Source organism: Apium graveolens, unplaced genomic scaffold, assembly GCF_009905375.1.
Source record: "Apium graveolens cultivar Ventura unplaced genomic scaffold, ASM990537v1 ctg2850, whole genome shotgun sequence".
NCBI lineage: Eukaryota > Viridiplantae > Streptophyta > Magnoliopsida > Apiales > Apiaceae > Apium > Apium graveolens.
In genome coordinates, this window is record NW_027417822.1 from 26,593 (window position 1) to 33,242 (window position 6,650).

The following is a 6,650-nucleotide window of genomic DNA, read 5'->3' on the forward strand; positions in this document are numbered from 1 at the left end:
TATCAATATCCACAGGAGGTTGAGCCAGAGTTTTAGCCTACTTTAGCTTCGGTTCCTTAGGCTGTGTATGCCCCCGCTCCTGAGGTTTTTCAGATGGCACCGATAGAGGGTATGTGAGATCACGAGATAGATCAGCATATGGGTATGCAATAAGGTATTGCTGAGATTGAGAGGGTACCATCCCGAGAGTCGGCAGGAGAGGTCAGGGAGCCCCATACAGTACCATATCATGAGTTTATCAGTGTGCGGGAGGATATGCAGTACTGGAGAGCTCAGTGCCGCGAGATATTGAGTTTGTTTGAAAAGAGAGACACAGGTACATTGGGAGCACTTCAGCCAGACTATCTTTTGAGAGAGAGACTCCAGCAGATATACTATAGAGCCTCCCGAGAGCTGGGAGAGTTGGTTCATGAGGATAGACACACATACGCGGAGTTTCACCGAACTATTTGACATATTCAGTCTGTTTTAGAGATGCTACGACATGAGGTGGATCGTATTCCACCAGGCTTTTGAGACAGTATAGACAGTCAGAGATGTTGTATGATATGTGACATATGTACCTAGAGTCAAATATAATAGTAGTGAGATTAGATATGTGTAGCTCACAGTTTTGGCTTGTATCGGCAGTAGTTTGTGACAGACCTTTTGTAGGAAGCACTCACACCTGATGCTGGTGTTGTTTTATAAATAAACCTTTTTCAACCTCTTTTATTTTATTTATTTATTTATTTAATCTTCAGTCCTTACAGAATTTACATTTTATTTACTGTTTTACAGTCTTTTTCGTATCTTTAAATTATATTTGATTTTTTGAAAAGACAAACGAATTGTTTGAAACTGATATTATGCGAAATAGAGCTATAAAAAAAGAGTTTGATTTGTTTAAATTTTTTGTTCCAATACGAGCTAATTTGTTTCTTTAATTATTTTCAACTGTTTACTGGATTATTAAATGTATTATTTGCATTATATTTTAATAAAGATGATCTATGTGTTTTAATATGTCATTATGTGTGTTGAGTTATAAAATCCTAGCTTTTATATGATACATGTGTTCTGTTTGTCAGGATGTATCCCGGGTAAGTATAGGGTGTTTTATTATAGGTTAAATGCTTTTATATCAAAAGTTGTACGGTCCAAACAGTGTTTTAATTACTGATATTTCATATAAAATCATTGGCCTTATTTTGCCTAGTATGACCTATACCATAGCGATATTCTGAACATCTAGTCGTTTTACAAATTTTCTCGTTTCGCGAAAAATGACTTTTCTAGGCACCTTCGGGTGTCAAAAGCCCCACAAAAATCACATTTTTATTTTTATAGGATCATGAAAATATCAAATATCAATTTTCTTTGCATTTTTGTACTATTCATAATTTTTGGGAATTTTGGCAAATATTTTGTATTTATTAAATATTTAAAAATTTAAAATTTATACCCAAAAATTATATAATTAGGGGCCAATTAATTTGATTAGATGTATAATTAGGGCCTTCATTTTAATTAGGGGTCTTTTTATCACTACTATAAATAGCTAATTTCTTATTAATTAATTAATAAAAACTAATTAATCTGAAAAATTAAAGTGTGGGTGAAAACTTTGTTCTTGAGTTTGTTGAAGAATCAATCTCTGATTTTAAGAGTTTCTGGAAACCAAATCATATCATGTGAGTATCCAAATCAATCCTCTTGATCTCCTTTACCTGTTTATGTGATCAATTTCATGTTTTGATTTCTGGATTTTAAATTCATAATTTAGGGTTCTTGACTGTGAATTGGGAGTTTTTGATTCTGGGGTTATGGGATGAAATTGATCACCGAGATAACTTCATATGATTGTTTCTGATTGTTTTGCACTATTTGTTGCATCAAACAATAGCTCTAATTAGTAGTTCATGTTTTAGGGTTTATGCAATTTTTAGCTTAATCGTTTTTGAATTTGCAGTGATCTGAGGTTGTTTTACTGATAGGGGTTTGATTATACAATTTCTAAGCCTTATTTTAAGCTATTATTTGTAATTTTTCATGTAAAAAATAGCTAGTTTGGATTTTGGCCGGAATTAATTGTATTTTGATCGGAAAAATCGTTCCAGGGGTTTTGAGTTGTTTATGTTGATTGATTAGTATTTATGAAGTTAATTGCAATCGTTTCCCTGCAAAATTCGACCCAAACGATACCAATTTGACCCCGAATCAAGCTCGTCGGAGTCTCGCAGGTGTTCTTCGAATTTTCGCCGGAATCTGCACATGGATGTTGTTGGAGAAGGAAGGAATATAGGGATATGTTGTTGGGCTGCTAGTGAATTGAACGGAGCAGAAAAAGGGAAAAAACATGAAGAATTGGACCCCGGTTGAACTCGCCGGAAACCGATGTTACCACCGGAATTTGGGCAGAGTGGGTCGACCCGGGTCTATTCTTCAGGATCCGTTTTCCTATGGAATTTCGACCCGGTTTTGATCTGCAAAACACAGTTGCTGATTTCTCATATCTGTTTTTCAATAATTTATTTTACTTTTATTTTTATAAAAATCAGAAAACTAGTTTTACTTATTTAGTAAATTAAGTAATTAATTTGATTTATTCTATAAATAAATTTAAACTATTTTTCTTATTTTAGAAAATTTAAAAATTATTTATTTATTTATATCTTATTTATTTATGATTTATTCAAATTGATTAATTATTTTATAATTAATCAATTTATTTGAATAATTTGTAATAAATCCTATTAAATTCCAAAAATTAGAGAAATATCAGTTTTAAATTTGATTTTTCCTAAATAATTATTTAAAAATATATTTGAGGTTCAATTATTTTCGAATAGTTAATTATTTTGAATAATAATTGATTTATTCTTGTTTATTACGTAGTAATTGAACCATTTATCCGATTTAATCGAAACAAAAGCCCTTAAACTCAGAATAATGACCCGATTCCATTGAAAATACTTCTATATCTTAATATCTTTCGAAGACGAGTTGACTTTCGATAGTTAATTATTTCAAGCCTTATTAATTATGATTATGAGTTTGATAAATCTCAGAAATTAGGAAACGAATTAGATATGATTTATTAATGTGAATATAAGTATAATGTCGAACTTAAAAATATTAGTAAGTTTAAATCAACTATGTGACTTATGTGTTACGTGATTTATGTGATTACTTGAGTCCTAATTGCTAGATAATCTCTATACGAGTCAGATAGAATCGTATGGGTAGACAGTAAGGGCTACATAACCTTAGTCTGAGATACGATTGCGATGAGAGTCAACTAAATGAATATCTTTCTTTGGTAGACAGTAAGGGAACTGTGTACTACCTGAAGCAGAGTGTGTACCAGGCATGTTTTTTCCCTATTCTAAGTTCAGAATAGTGAATTGCTTTCAAATTCCCATGGCAGCTATATCCTGATAACTCTTGTTCACAAACCCTGATACACAATTGTTCTTCCTTTATTCATAATTCATTTTGATTCCTGATTTTTCCTAATTCATTGAATCCTCTATTCATATTCTAATAGATATATACACATATACATATACTCTGACATATTCTGATGTTTGGATACATCAAAAGCATTCCGATTGTTTCAGATGCTGATATATGGACTGGATGATTACGACGCGGGCCGGGTATGAACCAGACCCTTGATTATTAGGCCATAGTGCCTGGGCACCCTATATGTTGGTGGGTCTATGCAGTTGGGTATAGATTCGCGCTATATCCTAACTGATCAGCAGGTTATAATGCATATGTTGGTTTTTGTGTCCAGTCTAATTTATTTGGTACTCGCCGATAATGGCTTTCATTATTCCCTGCAGAAACATGTAGTTGCACAAACAATCAGATTACCGGTTCATTTAACCATTTCTCTTTAAACTATATATATATAAATGTTGCAGGCTTGTTGAGAAATTATGGCTCACCCTTATTATTGTTATTCACCTTGTTTTTCAGTTAAGACCGAGAATGAAACCTATCCGTATCCGAGTGGTCAAGAAGCGGGTCAGACGGCGGGACCCTCTGACACCAAGGGTACTAGTTCCAATTCCAGAAGAGAGTTCTGAGATGCCCGAACAGGTGTAGTGGGAGTAGATGAAGATATGTTTGAATAAAAGAAGTTTAGTTTAAAACTTGTGTAGATGAATGGTTTGTAATAAAAAAGGCTTGTAAGACTGTTTATTTGGGTTGTTGTAATACAGATCGTAAGATGTTCTTATTTTCACACCTTAACCTTAAAAGATCCTGAGTAGTAGTAGAAAAGGGGTGATTATATATTTGTATAATTATTGTACAGGTTTAACAATGTAATTAGTGGTAGTAATACCCCAGATCTATACCCCGGATTTTGGAGGGTGTTACAGTGGCATCAGAGCCTAGGTTTTGGTCCCTGAAACAAGAACATTAAGATAAAATATAGGAAGATCATATAAGATAGGACTAGTAGTATTAGGGTTTTATAAATTTTTAAGATTAGGCATTTGTAAGTTCTAGGAATGGAAGTGACCTTTTCTTGTGTTATGGTTATTTTATCAGATGGCTTCAGCATTTTCTGAGAGGACCGTGTGCGGACCAGTGATACCACCAGCGTCTATACCTCCAGCAGTACCAGTGGATCCACCAGTTCCAGAGGTACCTGATCCAATAGAGTTTTTCCCATACTTTAAGCCTGAGATACCTTAGCTACCACCTCTCGAGTTTTCGATGCTCGAGATACCTGACTTGATTGATTTTCTACAGTGGGATGAGATAGAGATACCTTTCCAGCAGCTAGAGCGAGAGATACCATTGCAGCAGCCAGATATACATCCAGATCCTCAGTTGATCGAGCCTCATATACAACCGGTGTTGTTTCCAGCTCCCCTAGCTATCTATGCTCCAATGCCAGGGATTTACCGGTTTCCACCTGCGAAGTTCATGGATGAGCATGTCATTGATCAGCCTGTACCTTTACCTTCCCCGGGATCGCAAATAGATCTTAGAGAGCCACAGACAGTGTCGTACCATTAGTATGCCAGGATCAGAGAGGATATGCAGACGTGGAGGGCTCAGTGTAGTGAGATCCTTGGATTGTTTGAGAGCCGAGAGTATGGTCCCATGACAGCCTTACAGCCATATTATGTTATGAGAGATAGGCCCAGGCAGGTTTATCGGGCCACTTCACAGGAGTTTAGAAAGCTGAGACATGAGGATATTTGTAATAACCCCAATTTTTGGAATTTTTTTTTTGAACACGGATGAATAGTAACTTTTGCTGATGATGCTGATTAAGGAAAATTATCAGAACGCGCTATATGGGAGTACTGTTATGGAAATTCTAAGATCGTATTAGTACTCCATAAAGTAAATAAGTGTATGTAAAGATCGTCAGAATCCAAATTCGAACACTTTAATTTTTCCCAAAAATCCACCAGATACAAAAAGAATTGGGTATAAGATAACATGATTAAAAGGATTTAAATTCAAGGATTATAAAAGAGGATCATAAAAGGAATATAAATTATTAAGAAGGGTTTAGGGGAACCCAAGTAATAAGATCCCGGGTATGATCTCTCAAACGATAAACGAGAACGAAAGTTAAGCGAACCGTAAAACAAATAAGCGACCAAGAGACAAGCTTGTACAAGAAGCCAAGGATTGTGACATCATCAAACCACAAGGAAGAGACATGTGGCAAATCGATGACATAGACATGGTGACATAAGCATGACAAATGGAGGGATTGTTGGTTGATTACAAGCCACACAAATTTTACCATGATTAAAAGGTAATTAAGCAAAACAAAAGGAAACAACCAAGCAAAACAAATCAAAAACAGAAAACACAAATTAGAAGTTGACTTTTGCTTTCCAAGAACAAAAGCTCTCGGCCAAAACCAGAGCAGCAACTTCAAACTACCATATCTCCTTCAATACTCACTCAAATAGTATGTTCTATAGCTCTTTGGAAAGGTATTGAGATGGCCTACAACTCTTGTTCACAAGTCTCGTCCAATTAAGCAAGGTAAGACCCTAGTTTTGACAGTTCTTTCAATCTGACTTTTAGAAACTTCAAAACCTAACTTTGTGTTCTTGATTTCTTTGGAAAGATCAAGCTTGTAGGAGGCTCCCTAAGACTTCCTAGCTACTCTAATCACTCCAAGGAAGGTATAACACCTCCAAACCCTAACTTTACTTTGAGTATTAAGATGGTTTTGATGGTTATAGTAAATGAGAAGCATGATACTTGTGTGTTTAGAGTTTGGATTGGATTTGTAGTGATTTGGATGTTGAAATCTTGTTTATAGTTAATGAAACTTAAGTATAGCTAGTAGTTCATGTGTGGGGTTGTATAAATTGGAAAATCTTGAGGTTTGGGGACTGATGTAGTAAGGTTTGGATGAGGGTTGGTTGTATTGTTGGTTGTAAGTTGAATAGTGGTTGTTTGGAGTGGTTTAAAACTTGGTAATTGCGTAAACATAGCCGTCGTAATGCCAAATTTCATACAACTGCTTGTTATTAGTGTTCGGGATAAAGAGCTAACTATTGAATCTGTGAATTTTCCATGTTTAGTTAGATTATGTCGTAAGCTTCATTTTGATATGTGGTTCGCTTGAATCTGATGAACGGTTTAGGAGAAACGACCGTTTTAAGTAACGGCGT